The sequence below is a fragment of the Convolutriloba macropyga genome, chromosome 15, assembly GCF_964194025.1.
Source record: "Convolutriloba macropyga chromosome 15, txConMacr16.3, whole genome shotgun sequence".
NCBI classification, from domain to species: Eukaryota; Metazoa; Xenacoelomorpha; order Acoela; family Convolutidae; genus Convolutriloba; species Convolutriloba macropyga.
In genome coordinates this window covers 9,142,159-9,166,325 of record NC_134482.1, presented here as the reverse complement: position 1 = coordinate 9,166,325, position 24,167 = coordinate 9,142,159, and the positions used below count along the sequence as shown (strand labels likewise).

General features: G+C 33.4%; 1 protein-coding gene across 8 annotated transcripts in view; it reads right to left on the bottom strand.

Annotated features, from left to right (window-relative positions):
• The window catches only part of LOC142354642 (neuropeptides capa receptor-like), a 171,330-nt gene that overhangs the window by 90,812 nt on the left and 56,351 nt on the right, over positions 1–24,167 (bottom strand). For 7 of the 8 annotated variants that reach the window (XM_075406981.1, XM_075406982.1, XM_075406983.1 and 4 more), the window contains one exon: positions 23,583–23,670. The gene's annotated coding sequence lies outside the window, so the exon portion shown is untranslated. Of the gene's footprint in view, positions 1–17,606; positions 18,049–23,582; positions 23,671–24,167 lie in introns of those variants that run through there. The other variant, XM_075406988.1, reaches the window with a different exon arrangement.

Sequence of the window (24,167 nt, the reverse complement as noted above, 5' to 3'; positions counted from 1 at the left end):
AAACATAGCAGGGCGAATCCTGAAAAACAATTCAAAGAATTGAATGAAAAACTTTGAATTACTCTACCTGAACAGCAGATCAATTCAACGATGCCAGCCGAAACTCACACAAAATCATCTCAAAAAATTGAGAAACAAACTAAACAAATATATAATCCTTGATAAAACTTTGAAGCTTTTACCCCTAAGGCAAAATTTAAACCCTTTAAATATACCTATTTCGAAAATTTGTTCAAAACCAAAATTTGTCTCTAAAATTGGTGCAGCATTATATCGGCAAGGCCTGAAAAATTCATTGGCCATTGAAAATCGATTAACTCGAAAATTGTCAAAAATTAAAAATATCAATTGAAATTTTAATGAAATGTTGCTGCAAATCGTGGCCTTAATATCCCAAGAATCATTTCTGGAAAAATTATTCTAGTATCTCTAGAGGCTATCCAGTAAACCAATTCCTAGTCTTAAAAAAATTGGTTCAAAGATCGACAGGCAATAATTTTTATAAAAAATTTCATATTTCAAAAAACAGAAGTTCGTTCTTTTAAAATCTTCAAAACCATCCAATCACCCCCTAGCAACTATTTAATAACATACTATCAAAACCTGTATGAGGTTATCTGGCTACTCAGGCAAGAAAAACTGAATAAAAGACAAATGTCTTGAAAAAAAACTTAAAAAGTTTTATCAAAGAATTTTCAAAATTCGAAAGGTTAAGTTGTTGAAAACAAATCCATTATAACTAACAACTATGCAATAACTATTTTCAGACGGTGGAATAGGTTTTCTGGCACTTGAGAATGGAGAAATATCAAAAATTGACAAAAACTTTAAGAAACCTAAAAAAAATAGCAGATTTTATCAAAAAAATGCTAAAATTTGAGACATTAAAATGTTGAAAACCCCTCCATTGTTACAAGAAACTTTAACGTGTCTTATTATCAAATCTTAAAGGAGATTCCCTGGCCCTGAAGCTGGAAAAACCCAAAAAAATGACAAAATTTTCAAAAAACTTGAACAAAATTGCAAAAACTAGTATCATTTTGTGTGTTTGTTTTTGTAGTACCAAAACATATGGCTCATAAACTGGTTATAACAAGTACTTTTTCTCGCAAAAGGCCTTCATCAATTTTTAAAAACTTCAACCTAAGACCAATCGAGCAAAACCCTTAAAAAAATAACAAAAAACGTGAAAAATTGCACCATTTTGAGCCCAAAAACTCCTAAAAGTGACCTTTTAACCTTCAATTGAGGCCATCCCAGCACCTGAGCAGATGCAACACTCTAAGCACTTGAAAGACTACTAACATCTACTTTGGGCCTCTAATGAAACTTAATGCACGCTGGGCTTTACCTGTTTATCCCGTTTTGAAAGATCAAAGTCATTGAAAAATGTGCGAACACATCTTAAAAAAAACACAGCGCCCCAATACAATTCAAATTCTTTGAATTGTAAAAAATAGGAGCGCTATAATAGCCGGCTGAGAAGATGAGGGCGGCTATTAAACATTAATACTTCAAACTTTTCATAGCAAAAACTTGTAACATATCTGACATTGGTCTTCTTTTGAGTTTTTCAAGAATTTTTGTAGTAGCTGAAGGCCCCAAATTTTCCGTATGAGTTGTGTCCACAGAATTTTCCAACAACATGAATTTTCAAAAGAAAAAACGTGGGAAAAAAGCCGAAGAAGTTGATACAAAGCAAAACTTAAATATGTCTTCGGCACAATGTAATGAAAAAATTGAGTCATCAACTCTAGGAGCTCCAGTCTTTAATCGAAGAAATTTTGGTCGCCAGAAATGATCATTTTTTCTGCACATCTGGGCAATTATTTTCTTCAGTTCAGCAGCTAATTTTAAATTGAGCAGTATAGGTTTATGAAAAATCTCGCTTTTTTGAGGATTGTCACATTTTGAGTGAAATTTGTCTTTTGAGCCCTAATATGAAAGTTTTATTTGAGCTCCAGTATTTGCAACTGTACATTTTTTGGATTGATAAGATCGTGTTATATAAGACAACAATGATATGACAAAACTTTTGCCAAAATTCCACCAAGAAAATTGAGGTTTTATATTTAATTCGCGGTTACCTTTAGGTTTTCTGAAAAAGAGTTTCAGCAGGGCTTCAATGTTTCCATTTTTTTGGTTAACTAATGAGCATGTGATTCACTTGTTTTTAGGCTAAAATTTTTGACTTTAAAGATATCAACCTAAAAATGGTTGTTGGATCAATTCTTTTCAAGATATAGAGTTGAAAATGCTGTGTCTTCTTCAGGCTCATCTGGATAAGAAACATAACCTTAGGCTTCTAAAAATTCGAATGCTTGTTTTTTTTTTATAGAAATTTCATGTGATTTAAAAAAGTACTTATTTACAGTTTTGATCATTTGAGGCTGGTTTAAACCATTTAATTTTTAAGACTAGGCAAAAAATTTATGATGTATAACTTATACAAATTTCCCAACCTTCTAGTTTTATAGTTCATTCTTTATCAACAGATAGTTATTCAAAAACTCTTCTTTTTAAACAATTATGCATATTCTCCGAACGCTTTACCTTTATCATGCAACAGAAAAACAATTTAATTATACTGGGCACTTGGGCTGTTTTTGTTTTTTTTTCTGCGTCTTTGCAACAAGTTCGTTGTGTTGTTAACGTTAACCTTTGTGCAGCATCAGAAATTTCATTATCATTTTTTATTGCTATGTAAGATCAAGTTTTTGATAATTCGGTGATTTTCAGATTTTTTGATTTACTTTGTTCTTCTGTTTTACAGTCAAAACTAAAACTAGAATTTTTGGACTTGTTTGATAATTCCCTTCTCAAATAAAATCTGTGTCTATCAATCTATACAATTTTTGAACCAAGTTAAGTCAGTGCTTTTTCCACTGAAGTCATTTTATATGGTCAAGCGCGTGATTTTGCCCACAAATAACTTACATCCTTTCTTAATTAAACTGTTTTCGAATCTTTTGAAGAAGTTACGAAGTTACTGTCAAGTGCAAATACATCAAACTCTTTTGCGTTTTATTGGTTATTTTCAAACACCAGGTTTTTTAAGCAGCATTTTTTTGAGATTGGTATATTTTGACTTCCACTAATCTCATCGTTTGTCTCAACGAAATCCTTAACTAGTGTCTGATGGGACAAAGCAAACAATGATTAAAACTGATAGAACAATTTTTAACAGGTGAAAATAATCAAAACAGAGTCAGAGGAATTCACAACACAAGATCAAAATGGCTATACTGGAATTGATTTAGTTGAAAATCTAGAAACGCTGTTTCGTTCTTTTGTATTTACACCCCAGTCTTGCACTGAAACAGAACGGTTCCAATTAGATTTTCAATGATGTTTTTAAAGCTCAGAACCCATTGTTATTCTGATTTTGAAAGAAAATTGAAATGTTGGTGAGATAAAAATACAGCAGAATTGGGATGGCATTTAATACCGTCAAAATTTTTCAATGCAACTAATCTAATTAACTCCAAAATGTTTTAGTATCTTGTCATTGAGAATCCGGTTTTTCTAACCTATAAACGCTTTAAACTTTTTTAAAACTGAATGAATTAGAATTAATATGGGAAAAAGATACGTTGTTTTGTTTCTTATACATTATCCTACGTCTTATCATCAAATTTTACTTTTAATTTTGTATGAACAAGCAATAGAACTTTGGATGAATAAAACTAAAAATTCGCCATCACGTTGCCAATAAAGACTTCATTTTAATTCAGATTGCAGCATTTCAAACTGAAACTTCATAAAACTTCTTTTTCTAAGCGCATTTGAAAGAGGTTGAAAAAGAGTTGTCTTTTATTTTTTTCAAAATTTTCCTGACTCATGTAGTTCGCCATGCAGTATATAAAGACTGCAAAATAATTGATACTTATAGAAGATTCTTAAATATTTTTACCTACCGTTGAATTTTAATCTCAACAGACTTAGTTACAGCTTTACTTGTTTGCAAATTTTTCAGTCATTTTTCTCTCATCTTTTTTAAATTATTGAGTTGGTTAGAAAATTAAACGAACAAGTTATAAAAGAAAAAAACCAAAACAAAAAATGAAATAAAAACTCGAAGTATATTTTTAAAACAGATAATGCACATTTCACTGATCAAGCAACAGGAAGACTCGCCCAGCTAAGATAAATTACAGAGTCACCAACAAAGCTAGTTTTTCATGCCCCAAGTAAAAAAAAAATTGAAAGGTTATTTGTGTAAAATGAAATATATTAGCGCATTGTTTTTTGCGCAACGTATTTTTTTTCAAATTACTCAATAATTCTGAACAGACAGAAAATAAGATTGAGTTTATAATTGAGCGAAAAAGATAAACCAAAAAACTTTTTTATCTTTATAATATATCAGAGAAAACAAAAATTTATTATTTTAAACAATTATGAAAACCAATAAAACATGGATCATTTTCCCATATTGCGTTGTTATAAAAATTTTTGGCAAAGTAATGAAAAAATTGATAACTCGACGTCAAATTGAGAGAAATGTAACAACATTGTATTTATATTCACGAAAGCAACAGATCGATCTTCTAACAAGCACTGCATTGATGGTCCCAATTTCTGAAAACCATTGAGTTTTTCAAGTTTCAAATTGGTCTTGCAGCTATTTCATTTCTACTGGAGATATTACCTAGCGACGTTTTTTTTCAGTTTCTTAGTGCGTTGAAAAATATTATGGCACTAGACTTGTCGTTATGATTTCTGATATTCGCACAAAGAAACAAATTTTAAGTAGCATGAAGCGTCAATATTTGAAGACAAGTTTTCATTGATCCTTGAAGCTTTTAATTTACTGAGCTCATTTGATTCTTTAATTACAAGTAGCAAATGGGGTTTCAGCACCTTCTTGCAGAAAATGCTGCAAAAAAGTGCTGAAAATTGTATGTAGTTCAGTACTAAGAGCTGTACATAAGAAAAAGATCGATTCGTCATCTAAATCAGAGCTTCTTCCGTAGGTTTTCAATGCTTTCCAGTGTCTCTCAAAGTTTTTGACGCTACTGAAGCCCAGACCCTAAGTATTAATGAATGCTGGATTATATATATCTTGATAATAATTTTCCACAAATTTTATACTTTTTCACCGCCGATGTACTCTGGTTTGCTAATAATATTTTTTCTCAATTTTGGCATCATCATTAGTATGTCAGTACTGTTCTGTCGGCAGATTTTTTTTGTTTTTTTTCGTAAGACACTTTATTGAATATAGGATATTTAAGTTTTAAGAATTTCTTGTGTTTTAAGATTAGAAGAGAGGAGTATTTGCACTGTAGTGTCATTAAAAATGTTGATCGTTGTGGCGCTTTGTCAGAGGTTTACGTAAATTTTTCAACAGCGTATAGTCATTATTGTCCGCAAAAAGCCCCAACAATAGAATAATTACAATTGACAAAGTAAAGTACAGAGAAAAAAACCGCACCAGCATCCGAAAGCTTCTTTTAAGAAAAATTAAAAACAACTTAATGAAAAATGAGGTTAGAAATCATAAGGCATAAATCTAAACTTCCTGTTTAGCGTTTGTCTTGATCAAAAAATCTGTAAGAAATCATTGTCAGTCTCGATCACTTTGCTGCTCAGAAGAGAACGCAGGGTTATATCAAACCCTTTAAACTCAGAATAGACCCATTTGAGCCCTACTTGTTTTAAATCAGATTAACCCTACCTGGTTCACAAGTCTCTGAAAATTGGTATTTCTTTGTTTTATTCAAACGTAACTTAACACTCGATTTAATAGCTTTTACAGCTGCTTAATCATATCCTATGAACTTGTATCGGTCATAGCTACCCTTTCGAAAACATTATCCAAAGTTTTTTTCGCCACGACTATTATTAGATATATTCTTCATTATTGTGAAATGTTGCTTGTTAGTACACTCTTCTTTCATGGTCCGATAGCAATTATATAAATACCAAAGTGTCCTGTTTTGCTCAACGATGTTCATAAACAATCAGAAATCAGTTTAAAACTTTTGCCGCGACCAATCATAGAATTAAATTTTAGATTCTTTTGTTATTTTATTCACTCGAAAGTGTCAAACTTTGCACACACTTTGAACTTTGCGGAGCTGAACCAACTAAATTATTCACAACGAATTCACTCTCCTAGTTTCCGTTCTTTACAAAATGCAGTTAATAATAATAAAAATTGGAATCCAATTCCTAAATTGGCTAAAAGTTTCCCACTAATTAGAAGACAGCTGAGACTATTGAGTGGCAATGAATATTTATTACAAGATTTCCCCCTCGCTGTCTCGACGTTATATACCTGTGATTGTGGTGCTATGGATAATGGCCGATGGGGGGTTCAGCCGACGAGAAGAAAATCAAAAATATAGTTATATACAATTTTACATAGCGTTTTACAACTTTCTCCAGAATTCAAATTTTTACAGGCAAAACTTTTACCTGGAAAAATTCATGCCTAAAAGCGTTAGTTGATCCAAACTTCATTTTTATAGGATCAGAGCCTTGATTTATATTTTCTCCCGAGATTATTATATTGCATTTTCTTACAAGAATCTTGCAAGTTTTGTATCAGCTTGCAATAACTTTGCATGATGCGAATCTGCTAAATTACTATAGTCAGTCAGCTTCATTCTGATTGGTCGACAAATCTGATTGGTCAAAATATTACCTGTTCGTCCCATTAATACAATTAGTGTGTGCGGTCGGGTTATCGGCTTAAATTCTTTTTTAATCGTCGGCTAAACACACCTGTCGGCCAATTGGGCAATAACTATATATTGGGTAAGAATAGAGGAAAATTTTTCCCCGCAGGCTTGCAAATGAATATTTAAATGCGCTCATTTACTTTGAAAGGATTAAAATACTCAGATGAAATTAGAATCAAAGATATCAAAATTAGCTGACCATATGTGATCCGGTAGTTAAAGTAATACTTCCGAAAAATGATGGCAGCAAAAAATTAAACTTCATGAGTTCAAATTTTGTTTCGATTTCATGTTTTGCATAAATTAAATGGAACATATTCGACAAAACCAAAAGAAAACATCTAGTTTTCATTACTTTAGTTTTTACATTTGTTACCTCTGACTATACAAATACAAGGAGAAAACACTTTAATAGAGTAGCATTTTACAAACAAGCATTTGCGGCTTTTGAAAAAGTCAATACTTTTTTTCAGAACAATTCTCAAATTGCTTCAACAAAAAGTTATAGTTGTTCAGTGGCCATTTGTAATATTTAGGAATATTTGGAGTTTTGGGTGAAAGGTGGAAAGAATTCCTCTATTTTAAATTTTTTGCATACCATTTGCACACACATGCGGTAATTCCCATATTTCTTCTGCTCTAAAATGGTTCCGAGAATAAAAATTAAAAAATGAAGAAAAGAAATGGCGTGAAGGACCTTCTCTTGTTGTAATAGATTGATAATACGATTTTGCTATTTCGTTTTGTAACGCTTCTCTTTATTTTTTTGCATTCAGTTATTCAGGTCGAGAAATATCTATGGTTCTAGGATATTATAGGATGAGATAGGAGACGATAAGACAGGTTAGGATATGATAGAAGGCAGGATGCTTTTTCAAAGATTTGTTTTTGCTTTGTTGGACTAGATAGGACGTAGAAAGGGGATTTTTTGTCGTTTCATTATTTTTTGGCTAGCTTGAGGTCTTATTTTTTTCTATAGGATAATATTGCAAGATGTTGCAAAAACTTGGAAAGAGAAAAATCAGTTTTGCAGGAATTGTAAAACATTATTTAAGAAAAAGTTAATCCCGTTGTAGCAGTGCTACATACAATACAAAACTCAATCATTTTAGTACTATCTGATGCAATCCTACTGTGCTATTGCTGTAGTCTATGTCGACATACTGAATCAACCAATCAGACTATGCCAGCTGGCAAAAAGTATAAATCATCACTATAAAAAGCAGTGAATTTGTAGTAGAAGCACTTTTTTCCAACTCTGCGAGGATTCAATCCACTAGCTGGCGATTCAAGCCCAGCAGCAGAGGAATAGCCGCAAACAACAACAAGCTCAGCTGAGCGCGGCGGCTAAATGCTTAGCGATATAGCTCGAGCAGTAAGAGCTAATGCATAGCTTATTTCCTCACATTAGTAGTACATACAATTATGCGCTATAATAGATAGTGATGACTGCAACTAAGTACTTGTTTCCAATTCAGCATCTCATTATTCGCACACAATTTTCTTACTCTAAAATCTGGTGCGACGAGCAGCAAAAAATTCACACCTTAAGAATGTGAGACTTTCTTCCTTTCGTTCACTGTTATCACTATTTTCTTTTTCTTTTTGTCTCCGGAGGGATGAATTTCTTGCTTTGTTCTTGTTGTTATCAATTGTTATTATTCTGATTTCGGACTGCGATGTTCAATCTAGTTGTCAGTTACGATCGTTTATTATTGAAAATGCCAAAAAGAGCGTTGCTTTTATTTGTTTACCTAAAATGGCTTTTTGGTGAGGCAGGTTTTGCCCACACATTGGTACCTGAAGATTATTGAATAATTGTTGTAGCAGATGTGTCAACAAAACACAATAACTGGATGCAACGAAGCAATACAAGAAGAGAAAGAGATTCGAATCAACCAGAGAAGAAGTCATATTCACAAACTGAAAAAACTATTCAATTTTATTAAAACTGGGGTGAGATGTAGCAGTGCTACATTCAATACAAAACTCAATCATTTTTAGTGCTCTCTGATGCAATCCTACTGTGCTATTGCTGTAGTCTATGTCGACATACTGAATCAACCAATCAGACTATGCCAGCTGGCAAAAAGTATAAACCATCACTATAAAAAGCAGTGAATTTGTAGTGGAAGCACTTTTTTCCAACTCTGCGAGGATTCAATCCACTAGCTGGCGATTCAAGCCCAGCAGCAGAGGAATAGCCGCAAACAACAACAAGCTCAGCTGAGCGCGGTGGCTAAATGCTTAGCGATGTAGCTCGAGCAGTAAAAGCTAATGCTTAGCTTATTTCCTCACATTAGTAGTACATACAATTATGCGCTCTAATAGATAGTGATGACTGCAACTAAGTACTTGTTTCCAATTCAACATCTCATTATTCACACACATTTTTCTTACTCTAAAATCTGGTGCGCCGAGCAGCAAAAAGTTCACACCTTAAGAATGTGAGACTTTCTTCCTTTCGTTCACTGTTATCACTATTTTCTTTTTCTTTTTGTCCCCGGAGGCATGAATTTCTTGCTTTGTTTTTGTTGTTATCAATTGTTATTATTCTGATTTCGGACTGTGATGTTCAATTTATTTGTCAGTTACGATCGTTTATTATTGAAAATGCCAAAAAGAGCGTTGCTTTTATTTGTTTGCCTAAAATGGCTTTTTGGTGAGGCAGGTTTTGCCCACACATTGGTACCTGAAGATTATTGAATAATTGCCGTAGCAGATGTGTCAACAAAACACAATAACTGGATGCAACGAAGCAATAGAAGAAGAGAGAGATTCGAATCAACCAGAGAAGAAGTCATATTCACAAACTGAAAAAACTTTTCAATTTTATTAAAACTGGGGTGAGATGTAGCAGTGCTACATACAATACAAAACTCAATCATTTTTAATGCTATCTGATGCAATCCTACTGTGCTATTGCTGTAGTCTATGTCGACATACTGAATCAACCAATCAGACTATGCCAGCTGGCAAAAATTATAAACCATCACTATAAAAAGCAGTGAATTTGTAGTAGAAGCACTTTTTTCCAACTCTGCGAGGATTCAATCCACTGGCTGGCGATTCAAGCCCAGCAGCAGACGAATAGCTGCAAACAACAACAAGCTCAGCTGAGCATGGCGGCTAATTGCTTAGCGAAATAGCTCGAGCAGTAAGAGCTAATGCTTAGCTTATTTACTCACATTAGTAGTACATACAATTATGCGCTATAATAGATAGTGATGACTGCAACTAAGTACTTGTTTCCAATTCAACATCTCATTATTCACACACATTTTTCTTACTCTAAAATCTGGTGCGCCGAGCAGCAAAAAGTTCACACCTTAAGAATGTGAGACTTTCTTCCTTTCGTTCACTGTTATCACTATTTTCTTTTTCTTTTTGTCCCCGGAGGCATGAATTTCTTGCTTTGTTTTTGTTGTTATCAATTGTTATTATTCTGATTTCGGACTGTGATGTTCAATTTATTTGTCAGTTACGATCGTTTATTATTGAAAATGCCAAAAAGAGCGTTGCTTTTATTTGTTTGCCTAAAATGGCTTTTTGGTGAGGCAGGTTTTGCCCACACATTGGTACCTGAAGATTATTGAATAATTGCCGTAGCAGATGTGTCAACAAAACACAATAACTGGATGCAACGAAGCAATAGAAGAAGAGAGAGATTCGAATCAACCAGAGAAGAAGTCATATTCACAAACTGAAAAAACTTTTCAATTTTATTAAAACTGGGGTGAGATGTAGCAGTGCTACATACAATACAAAACTCAATCATTTTTAATGCTATCTGATGCAATCCTACTGTGCTATTGCTGTAGTCTATGTCGACATACTGAATCAACCAATCAGACTATGCCAGCTGGCAAAAATTATAAACCATCACTATAAAAAGCAGTGAATTTGTAGTAGAAGCACTTTTTTCCAACTCTGCGAGGATTCAATCCACTGGCTGGCGATTCAAGCCCAGCAGCAGACGAATAGCTGCAAACAACAACAAGCTCAGCTGAGCATGGCGGCTAATTGCTTAGCGAAATAGCTCGAGCAGTAAGAGCTAATGCTTCGCTTATTTACTCACATTAGTAGTACATACAATTATGCGCTATAATAGATAGTGATGACTGCAACTAAGTACTTGTTTCCAATTCAACATCTCATTATTCACACACATTTTCTTACTCTAAAATCTGGTGCGCCGAGCAGCAAAAAATTCACACCTTAAGAATGTGAGACTTTCTTCCATTCGTTCCTTGTTATCACTATTTTCTTTTTATTTTTCCCCCGGAGGGATGAATTTCTTGATTTTTTTTGTTGTTATCAATTGTTATTATTCTGATTTCGGACTGCGATGTTCAATTTATTTGTCAGTTACGATCGTTTATTATTGAAAATGTCAAAAAGAGCGTTGCTTTTATTTGTTTGACTAAAATGGCTTTTTGGTGAGGCAGGTTTTGCCCACACATTGGTACCTGAAGATTATTGAATAATTGCCGTAGCAGAGGTGTCAACAAAACATAATAACTGGATGCAACGAAGCAATACAAGAAGAGAAAGAGATTCGAATCAATCAGAGAAGAAGTCATATTCACAAACTGAAAAAACTTTTCAATTTTATTAAAACTGGGGTGAGATGTAGCAGTGCTACATACAATACAAAACTCAACCATTTTTAGTGCTATCTGATGCAATCCTACAGTGCTATTGCTGTAGTCTATGTCGACATACTGAATCAACCAATCAGACTATGCCAGCTGGCAAAAAGTATAAACCATCACTATAAAAAGCAGTGAATTTGTAGTAGAAGCACTTTTTTCCAACTCTGCGAGGATTCAATCCACTAGCTGGCAGTTCAAGCCCAGCAGGAGAGGAATAGCCGCAAACAACAACAAGCTCAGCTGAGCGCGGCGGCTAAATGCTTAGCGATATAGCTCGAGCAGTAAGAGCTAATGCTTAGCTTATTTCCTCACATTAGTAGTACATACAATTATGCGCTATAATAGATAGTGATGACTGCAACTAAGTACTTGTTTCCAATTCAACATCTCCTTATTCACACACATTTTTCTTACTCTACAATCTGTTGAGCCGAGCAGCAAAAAATTCACACCTTAAGAATGTGAGACTTTCTTCCTTTCGTTCACTGTTATCACTATTTTCTTTTTCTTTTTGTCCCCGGAGGGATGAATTTCTTGCTTTGTTTTTGTTGTTATCAATTGTTATTATTCAGATTTCGGACTGCAATGTTCAATTTATTTGTCATCAGTTACGATCGTTTATTATTGAAAATGCCAAAAAGAGCGTTGCTTTTATTTGTTTGCCTAAAATGGCTTTTTGGTGAGGCAGGTTTTGCCCACACATTGGTACCTAAAGATTATTGAATAATTGCCGTAGCAGATGTGTCAACAAAACACAATCACTGGATGCAGCGAAGCAATACAAGAAGAGAAAGAGATTCGAATCAACCAAAGAAGAAGTCATATTCACAAACTGAAAAAACTTTTCAATTTCATTAAAACTGGGGTGAGATGTAGCAGTGCTACATACAATACAAAACTCAACCATTTGTAGTGCTATCTGATGCAATCCTACTGTGCTATTGCTGTAGTCTATGTCGACATACAGAATCAACCAATCAGACTATGCCAGCTGGCAAAAAGTATAAACCATCACTATAAAAAGCAGTGAATTTGTAGTAGAAGCACTTTTTTCCAACTCTGTGAGGATTCAATCCACTAGCTGGCGATTCAAGACCAGCAGGAGAGGAATAGCCGCAAACAACAACAAGCTCAGCTGAGCGCGGCGGCTAAATGCTTAGCGATATAGCTCGAGCAGTAAGAGCTAATGCTTAGCTTATTTCCTCACATTAGTAGTACATACAATTATGCGCTATAATAGATAGTGATGACTGCAACTAAGTACTTGTTTCCAATTCAACATCTCCTTATTCACACACATTTTTCTTACTCTACAATCTGTTGAGCCGAGCAGCAGAAAATTCACACCTTAAGAATGTGAGACTTTCTTCCTTTCGTTCACTGTTATCACTATTTTCTTTTTCTTTTTGTCCCCGGAGGGATGAATTTCTTGCTTTGTTTTTGTTGTTATCAATTGTTATTATTCTGATTTCGGACTACAATGTTCAATTTATTTGTCATCAGTTACGATCGTTTATTATTGAAAATGCCAAAAAGAGCGTTGCTTTTATTTGTTTGCCTAAAATGGCTTTTTGGTGAGGCAGGTTTTGCCCACACATTGGTACCTAAAGATTATTGAATAATTGCCGTAGCAGATGTGTCAACAAAACACAATCACTGGATGCAGCGAAGCAATACAAGAAGAGAAAGAGATTCGAATCAACCAAAGAAGAAGTCATATTCACAAACTGAAAAAACTTTTCAATTTCATTAAAACTGGGGTGAGATGTAGCAGTGCTACATACAATACAAAACTCAATCATTTTTAATGCTATCTGATGCAACCCTACTGTGCTATTGCTGTAGTCTATGTCGACATACTGAATCAACCAATCAGACTATGCCAGCTGGCAAAAAGTATAAACCATCACTATAAAAAGCAGTGAATTTGTAGTAGAAGCACTTTTTTCCAACTCTGCGAGGATTCAATCCACTGGCTGGCGATTCAAGCCCAGCAGCAGAGGAATAGCCGCAAACAACAACAAGCTCAGCTGAGCTCGGCGGCTAAAGGCTTAGCGATATAGCTCGAGCAGTAAGAGCTAATGCTTAGCTTATCTCCTCACATTAGTAGTACATACAATTATGCGCTATAATAGATAGTGATGACTGCAACTAAGTACTTGATTCCAATTCAACATCTCATTATTCACACACATTTTTCTTACTCTAAAACCGTCCTGCAAGAATCTTTAATTAATTTATTTATGAGACAAGATATGGCACCAAAAACGTTGAGATTTTAGATATCATCAAAGAGAACAAAAAAGGCAGCCAGAAATCTGGTTGACGTTTTTTCACTGCCAGTGTATTTCAGAAAGCCAAAATCAGCTCTCAGACGACTGTTATCTCAGCACTCTCCTTTCTTGCGACACGACGAGAAGTATTGGTTATCAATTTTTTAATGCGATATAAATGCCACATCCATTCTTTAAATAATTGCTCATTTCAATGTGCGAAATAGGCGTTGATATCAAGAGCAAGTAAAAATTTTATCATATACTTTGATCTGAGTGGCTGAAACTAAACTCAAAGAAATTTCAATTGTTTGGTAAATGAATTTGGATCATTTGCTTCATTTTTGAAGCATTAGATTAGATTTAACTCAAATTATTCTACCACACTAACTTTTCACACTTAATAACGTTAAGTTGCACTTTTGGTACTATTTTTGAGCAATTACCGCAATTTTGTAGACTTATAGATGCTGTTTTAAGCGCTGTAATATTATTAATCGGCTTTTAGATGTTTCAATCGGCTGGAAGATGTTTTTGTTATAATTTTTTAATTCTTAATATATATATATATATATATATATATATATATATATATATAAATATATATATATATATACACGTATACATACATATATATATATATATATATATATATATATATATATATACGTATATATATATATATATATATATATATATATATATATATATATGTATAGGGACGTTTTTGGTAGCAATTCATTTTCTTGTATTTTGGTGATAGTTTCGATTGGCTAACATCAACTTTGAGTTATTTTCCTTCCAAACAATTAATTGAAGAGTATCAAGCTTTATCTAATTTATAAAAGATTATGGCTACTGCTTTCGTTTCTTGTACTGTTTGGAAAAGCGTTTTCTGATTAATTGATTATCTAGCAGCTTAAAATTTTTTCTTAGAGAAGACACCTGATTATTTTTTTTTGGATTAGTTAGTTGAATTGCTGTGTAGTATTCACTTATCGCAAGGGATTCTAGTACTACTTTAAAAATTACAAGTAGTAGTAGTAGTAGTAGTAGTAGTAGTAGTAGTAGTAGTAGTAGTAGTAGTAGTAGTAGTAGTAGTAGTAGTAGTAGTAGTAGTAGTAGTAGTAGTAGTAGTAGTAGTAGTAGTAGTAGTAGTAGTAGTAGTAGTAGTAGTAGTAGTAGTAGTAGTAGTAGTAGTTGTAAACAATTTTTCATATTTGTCTCTATTATAAAGCGTTGAATCAACAAGAAAGGTGTTAAGGACAAGGGCCTTGTTTGCTGTTGGCAAATTAGTTTTGAACATTTTTCAACTGAAATTTTTTCTAAAATTTTAGTTGTTCTTGTTGTTTCATTTAGCTCCTCCGCTCTCTCTCAATCAAAATTTCAACGTACAAGAAATATAACTTTGATAAAATTTTGACAACGGCATATGACGAGGTTCACCTCGAGCAGATTTTAACGGAGTCTCCTCAATACTTTTTTAAAACTCGCTCACAAGGGCTTAATTCCTATATATTAGTATAACATTGTGCCTGAGATCATTCAGGTGTTGAACTGAATACAATTAAAATTAATATGTAACTAATAACTCATTATATTAAATGCAGTTAAAGTCAAAGTATTCTGCACTCTTGGCAAACAGAATCACATTGGTAATCCATTGACAATTTTATTGAATCAAATAATGACCTATTAATATTGACCTAAACTTTTCTGCAATTCAAAAGTGATCTGATAGTGGCATGCCTGATTAGCTGAGGCAAACATTGATTTGAAGTCCTGGCCAAACTTCAAAAACTCGAAAAAACTAAAAGAGTGTAAACAAAGTTTCAATTAATCATCAAGGATGCCAGAATTGATCGAAATGATGCATATTTTTCTATTAAAAAGAGAGTTTTGTTCAAACAAGCATAACTTAGTGAATAAAAATTGTTGTTCTGACCGTTATGAAGTTTTGAATTACTCTGAATAAACTCAATTGTTTCCCTTATTATTGTTAATGAGATTCAATGGACCCGAAATTGTTTTTTAAAAAAAAAGTTATGATAGCGAGGGCGTTGAGAGAGCTGAGAGCGTTTAAGATGTTCCTGGTGGTCCTGCAGGTTTTCATGGCTACAAGAAATAAGTAAAGGCCGCTTTAGAAAACTGGCCATTTTAGGGGTAATTACAGGGTTTCCCGTCGTTCCCGATAAGATTTAGTGGAAAACATTGCACTTGAAAACAGCAATCAAACAAAGATTTTCTGAGTTTGTCAACAATTAAATGTCTACTACGGGTAAAAACTTGCAAAATCGCAAAAAATCATTAGAATATCTCTTCTCAAAAAAAGAATCATTTTATATATCATATTTTAGAGGTTTAATTTTCCTTTAATTTAAAGATAAATTTAAAAAATTACCATGTTGGAAGCCACAAGAACTTGTTTTAAATTGTAGGCCACTCACAAGATATTTCGAAATGCAAGCCAGACAATAAAAAATTAATGTTTTAATGGTTTACTCGTTTATATTTTATCTAAGAACTTTTACTTCGCCATCAAAAACTTTCATAAATTTACTAATAACTGATGACGCATCTATTGTCTCCAAAAATTTCATCACTTCTCAGCTGGAACAAAGATAAGGTGACTATCGAAATAACAATTGTCTTTAATTTATCCTAAAAATAAGCAAGATCTAATTGAAGAGCTATCTTTTGACAATTTTGAGTAAGAAACCGCGTTTTTCAAAGCAGAAGAATTTGGTCAAAAAATTAAGTTCTATTTAGACAAAGGAGCTTTTATAATCTATAATTTCTCTCGCTCAATATGGATTCAGTTTTTCAACAAAGCAAATTTCTACTAAGCATAATTAAATTTTTTGAGAGAAAGTCAAAAGAGGGGCGGTTTAAATTAAATCGTGTGGAATTAGCGCTCTACCAGGATAATTTGAGGACAAAAACTATGGGTAGTTTGTATATATACATTTTAAATATCAAATTGAATTAACCATTGTATTGTGGTAGAATTGATTATAGAACACTTTAATGTGCTTGTGTGTGCGGGTGTGTGTAAGTGTGAATATGCGAGTGAGAGTGAGTGTATGTATGTATGTATGTATGTATGTGCGTGAGTGTATTTGAGTGAGTGTGTGGGTGTGTATTTATGTGAGTTTGTGCGTGAGAGTGCAAGTATATATATGTATATATATATATATATATATATATATATATATATATATAAATATGCGTGCGTGTGTGTGTGTGTGGGGGGGGGGGGTTTGTGAGTGTGTATATGTGCGTCTGTGTAAATATATATATATATATATATATATATGTATACATATATATATATATATATATATATATATATATATATATACGTATATATATATATATATATATATATATGTATATGTACATGTATATGTATATGTATATATATATATATATATATATATATATATATATATATATATATAAATATATATATATATATATATATATATATGTGTGTGTGTGTGTATGTTTGTGTGTGTCTGTGTGTGTTTGTCTGCGTGTGTGTGTCTGTGTTTGTGTATGTGTCTGTGTGTGTGTTTGTGTGTGTGAGTGTGAGTTTGTGTGTGTCTCTGTGTGTGTGTGTGTGTGTGTGTGTGTGTGTGTGTGTGTGTGTGAGAGAGAGATAGAGAGAGAGAGAGAGAGAGAGAGAGTTTGATGATGTCATTTTTATCAGGAAAGTAAACTTACCACTTAATTTTTGCGTTACCATTTTTCTGCAGCTCGGGTTTTAGTTCCCTCAATAATTTTGCAAGTTCAACTCGAATTATTTGACCTTTTCAGCAGTCAACTGATGTGAACCGATATTTTTTACGCTTCTCTTCAATAAAATCGTGCATTGAACTTTATGACTTTTTAATCCCCCATTTACAAAATAAATTCTATAAGATCCTTTCCTGTAACACACCAAATTTATGATAGGATTAAAACATTGATAAAATTTGCAAGCTTACCTCAAATCGGTGAAGCGTCAGCACGTTATAAACAATTCAATTCCATCTGGAAAAACTATTCCAGGAAAAGTTCAAAACTGTAAATCAAATGTCGGATAAAAGTGAAATGTTTCTGAGAATTTACAATATTGCCCTTATGTACAAATTTCACGCCGAATTGAAGAGCCGCAAAATATAGACAAGCTAAACAACTTCAGGGTTTTTAGTTTTCTAAATATAGTGTTTGGTGGTCTAATTCCCAAAGCTCAAAATGCAATTTTAATCAGATTAAAAGGGGTACAAATATTACAGTAGGACGATTTTATAAACAAATTTGGGCTTCTGTTTGTTTGTATAAATTGCTTTAATATCTTCCTTGAAGGCCATTGAATTTATGTTAAGAAAAAGTTAATCAAACTGTTACTTTTTCTTCGAAAGTTTTGATTGTAATCGAGTAAAATGAGACAAGAATAAATCAAAAATAGTTTCAAAAGTTCAGAAAATTTCTCTTGAAGCAATTAATCCAAGAAATGCTTTGAATGTTCCATAAAAAGAAATGTAGCGAAAGCGTTCTAACGAAGCGTCAAATTCATGCTTTTATGATTTGAGGCCATAGTAATGAAACGTCAAGTAATAAAACGTCTGTAACCAGTTTTAAAAAGATATTTTAGTGAAATTTGAAACCAAATCAATCAAAATATTATGTCGATATTAGGATATACCAAATTTTCTGGCGACACAACAGATTATAATCAAAATTGTAGAAACATTATTAAGAGTTAAACTGAATTTAGAGATTTTTTTTCAGTGTAATAATGAACATTTTTTTGGTATTTTGAAGTTTAAGAAATTAATTGAGTAATTCCTAATATTTTGAAGTAAACGATAGATTAATTTGTAACGATGACATTTTTCAAATTTTGTTGAAATAACACAAATTTTGTGTCACGCATCTATTTGTGATAAATGCCCCACAAAGGTATGAACCCTAATGTTAAAATCCCGTCAAGTTGAGTTATACTATCTCAAAAGCACCCGGGTCGAGGTGTCACCGCCATTCAACGCAAATTTATGTAAGATAAGCGGTTAATGCGGAAATTTTTGTAAGATAAGCGGTGAATGCGGTGAAATTACATAAATCAGGCAGTGAATGCGGTGAAAAAAAACTTTATCGCCTGGTAGCGCTGAAATTACATAATTTCACCGCTGAATTTAGCGGTGAAATTACATAAATTCACCGCTTCGAAAAAAAGTGTCCAAAATATGTAAGATAAGCGGTGAATGCGGTGAAATTACATAATTTCACCGCTCAACTTAGTGGTGAACTTACATAAATTCACAGCTTAGAAAAAATTGTTAAAGATGTTTGAGATCAGCAAAGAATGCGGTGAAATTAATGGTGAGTGTGGGAGGAATTGTTAGATTTGCTTTCCGACTAAAACTACACCCTAATCTTACATCTTTTTGACAATTTTTTCTAAGCGGTGAATTTATGTAATTTCACAACTAGAGTAAGCGGTGAACTTACAAAAATTCACCACATTTCACAGTTAAATTATGTAATTTCACCGCTAAAAATTGCAAATCTTACAAAAATTCACCACGCATGTTTTGCAGAAAGTAGAGTGAATTCGATTTATATTCAAACAAAAAATAATAGAAATTAGTGTGAGATGGCGCAGTGGAAGAAAAAGTGGATGACATGCAGGAGGTGAGAGGTTCGGACCCTTGTAACGGCGGTGAAATTACATATTTTAGCGGTGAATTGTGGTGAATTTTTGTAAGATCACCGCTTAGTCTAGCGGTGAACTTACATAATTTCACCGCATTCACCGTATTTCACCGCAAAAGTACGTACGAAATTTGCGGTGAAAAAACTAACTTTTCACCGCATATCTTACATATTTTTGCATTTTTTTCTCGACCCGGGCACCCTTCCGGTCTTAATACGATTAGACACGTTTGAAGGGCTTCTGGGTTCAAATTTGGGCTAAATTGGGTTCTAAACAAGGTTGTTCTAATTTGTCAACTGGGAAAGCAGTCAGGTGAAAAATGGCCCCTCATCAAGGAAAATTTGCCTCCAATCAGCACCCTGCAGATACGGTATGGCGGGCAATTTAATTACCAAATTGGGTTGTAAAATTTTCGGGCCCTCTTTCAAATAATACCGCCCGATATGTCGGGTTTAAGTATTATAAGAAGCGCGGCGCATTAGGGGTTAAGTAAAAATTCCCCTAAATTTACAGGGTCGTTTTGTATATTACGTATCTTACAAATTTTCAGGTCTAAGTAATGAGAAGGGAGTAATTTATTTCAACTCAATTGGGGAGGCTGGAAAAAGTCTTGCAAAATGGAGAGACAAAATCTTTAAATTAGCTTAATTATCCTTTCAGCACATAATTGATTACTTGATAATCTTTTCTCCATTTTGCAGAAATTTTGCATAAATTCTAACAGAATCTGTTAATAATTTCCAGGCTTTTATTCAAAAAAGTCCCCAAATTATTGGGAACAGCTTCTTGGAATGTTCAAAATTGTTGTTTGTTTATCGCGGCTGATATGAGAATGAATGAGATCTTTTAAAGCTTCTATATCAAAATGAAAACATTTTTATAACCTCAATGAAACGTTTTAATCGCAAAATTTAACTTACGTCATTTTTTTTCGCTCTGTCTCGTTATCAGAGAAGCTAGTTTTGAGTTTTCCTTTGAAAACAAAAAGATCAGTGCATCATTATAGAGTTTTGTCAGCGTTCGTAATTAACTTCAAAAATTGCTACTTTCCAGTTCATTGGGTCTTTATAAAACCTAATCAGATGATTTTACTATTGATAGGGTTCTTGAAAATAATAGCGCTGCTATATTTTCAGAAAAAAACTCTCCTTAAGGTAATGGGATGGAATGATTTTCAACTCAGTTTTTGTCAACATTTTGGGAGATAAAATCTTTGAGCTATTGCAATTAGTTTTTCAGCTTAAAGTTGATTTTTCAATTACTTCAACCATATGTTGTAGGAACAACTTTTTATATAAATTTATGAAAGTCTGTTGTTGAATACCAGTCTTTTGTTCAGAAAATCAACAAATTGTCGAAAGCATCTAGTGCGGTAATTTGTTTTTTTTTCGGTTTTTCCGGTTCTTGTGTGGCCTACGTATTACAGGTTAACTGCAATCTTCTGTTTATACGGAGTTGAGCTAAGGTTTCGCTCAGAAATAGGAGTTGTAAATTTCTCAGTTATCAGGAGCAGGACTGTAAGAAAATTAAGCCATAACAATTAATCAAAAAAGTGTCTGAGTGTTAGCTGCTTTCTTTTTGAAATACAGAGTACGAGATTTTGATGAAGTCACTGAGAAATTGTGGCAATAATCCAGACAAGAATAGCGGTTTAGGATGTCATCAAGATTTTCCGAAAAACTTTTCCGAAGCCGCGTTACGTTTCTGGAAAAAATCACGGGCAAGTTTTGAATTGTCAGATCACCGCAGTGCTGGATTCTAGAATGCAAAGTCTTTTTTTATGCGGCTCCAGATTTCAAAACAGATTCGAGTTATAAGTAAGATAAAAAAATTAAAACAAGAATGTTTATTTCGTGAAATGAAACATCCATGCAACGGCAGATCCAAAACTGTCAATTTTGCGATTAACATCCCAAGATTTTAAAACTTGCACGTTTTTGGAATATTGCAGGGTGAATAAATCTAAAGCGATTTAAAATATCTGACTACCATCTAAATCTATCAAATGGTTTCCGACAAACATCAGTTTTTTGTAGTTGTTCCATCAGAACCATCTAACCTTTACCTATACAACTCGGCTAGAGTAACCTAGATTTTATGTTTTATACCTCAAATCAATATGTAGTTCATGAACAATGTTAGAACTTCTAAGTGACCTCTTCCGAGTCACGTAATCGAAAAGCACGCACATTGCATGACCAAAAATTTGGCTCTGTAAATAAGAAATTAAGGCATTTTCGAAAATCTTAACCTTCGGGAAATCCATTTTCAATTTTTTGTCGGCTATATCCCAATTATTTTTGAATGTTTAAGGTAGATCCAACTTTTTTTCTGAGATGACACTAACAAGCTGGCTATATTTATAAACGTCTCCAGTGGAAAACCTCTCCACATCCGTCAAAGTCTCGATAAATCAATGTCAAAAATACAAATTAGAATGAAATGAAAAATCATTGACACAATATACAATTTGGATGGCAACGAAACACAAAATGAATAATTTCAACTCAATTTTTTGTCGAAAACAAGTATCAAAGAACTCAAGGTTACTATTCTTTTTTTTTCGTTGAGATCTTTTTTGAACGACCCTATGTCCCACATAAATCTCTTTGGTATCTCTTGCATTACAAGTTTGGTTGACATATGGAATTCTACTCACATGTATCAATTGTTCTTTCGTCAACCAACATTCCAGAAAGAAGAGTGAGCGAGAAATATTTTGCTCAGATTGTCAATTTTTGCGTAATTTTTGAAAAACTTTATGGCTTGAGATTACTATTTATAAATACAACGGACTAACGTCGGAAGAATTGCTCGCGAACGACTAGTGGGAGCTCTAATCATTTGCAGGCTGCTTCAGTCGGGGGAGAGAAGGGAAGCCTAAATGGGACTAAGAAATTTAATAGTGAATAAGATTAAGATTTAAAGTAAAAAATGACACCTGCTTCGGCGCACTTTTCAGTTGACTTTTAGTATTAAATTGCCGCCAATTGAGTTGAGCTGCTTGAAATGGTGATTGAGAGAGAATTTTAGATCACGCGAAATGCAAAAAGTCAGGGGCGTAAAAGTCACTCGAAAAGTCAAAATTGTCAAGCGAATATTTTGCATAAGAAAGACACAAACGTTTACAATAATTGCGATGAACTTCGTTCAAGAGCAATTAATAAATTCAATACTCTGAAATAGCAGTTTGCGGGTAAATGTCTTTAGTCCAGCTTGCAGGAGAAAAACTGAACAACTTTGGACTGCGCAGATACATCAACTTCGACGAATAGTAATTTAATACAATATAAATTGCTTTAGGTGCAAAAACTTTCAATACGAAATAATTAAGTATAAATAAATAAAAATAAATAGCTCCCGTTTCACATTCATAGAAAAAGGTTGCCGCAAAAAAAACCTTTAGCGCTATTGGATTAGGGAGTATTCTTAGAGTATTCTGAGTATTCTAAGAGAGATCTTCTCAAATGAAAATTTTGTAATCTCATATGCGTTGAAAATATATATGAGCAAAAAGGAGATGCGAAATTCGCAAAATTGGTACCAAAAGTTTAATTGGTCCTCAGGGTTGATCTCAAAACCATATTATCAATTACAATAACTTGCTCATTTATATTATGAATAACTTTTTAGTAACAGATGATAACAAGCCAAAGCGCCCCTTCCGAATAAAGTGGACCATTTAATACATTTTACTTCACATTTTACAACACTTTCACATCCTAAGTTTTAATGTGGAAAGGGCCTCACAGTGTAGGATATGACGACAAAGACCGATTATACAAATTCATATATACTCATTAAACAGAAGATTGCTCTATGAATTGTACTATAACAAAACATTGTTATTGGTATAATACATACTTCACAATGCCTTTTGTCTCAAAATTCCCTAAATTAATTAAAATCTATAGGAAAGAGGACTGACTCGCAATCCAAACCGTCAACAAAAAGAATTTTTAGTCTTATTATAACTGTCTCTGGGTCTCCCTCATTATAGCTCATGAGGGAGACCCCCCATCCAACCCCCCCCCCCCCCAGCTTAACGATAATTTGACGTTTATAATATGAATAAATTTTTACTAACAATTAATAACAAGACAGCGCCCCTTGCATAAAAATTAACGATTGGACCCTTTTTTTACCATAAAAGGGGGGCTACAATTTCGTGGGGTGGGGGGGGGGGGTGGGTGGACTTTCATTCTTTCATTGGAGAACTCTGTCTCTGTATCTATAGATACGTTTTCACGAAATTGGTACTTACATGAATTTGTTCTAGCGTGCGCTCAGCAGTTGTGACCTCTGCAGAAGATGAACTGTTTGATGAAGTGAGGAATTATCAGCCTGACAATCTGAAAGGGGAAAGGATTAATAAGGAAAAAGTCAGGAATTAAGGGGCAGAAAAAGGACAAAAAGCCCTTAAATCATCAAATCGTCAGATCACCCTGAAATGTTGTGATTATATCAAATGTAGTATAATAATCTTCAGTTCTCATTCAGCACGCACATTTATGAACAGTTACTTGCAAAGAAATGTTCCAAAAAATGACCTCAAAAATTGAATTGATGATTTTTTTATAATCAAGATTACGTTTTATGAAGGTAGTTTGAATGACGCACCACCATTTCTAGTTGAATAAATTTTGAAGTAAATTGTAGAAAATAAACAAAAAATTAAATTGATATAATGTAGAAATGGATCTCAAACTGATAAGAAGGTGCAAGGATTTCCAATGAACATCTCTCGTTACTTATTTAATTTAAAACATCCCCGGGTCGAGGTTTAGCGGTGAATTTTCGTAAGAAAAGCGGTGAAATGTGGTGAAAAAAAATAATTTTCACCGCGTAT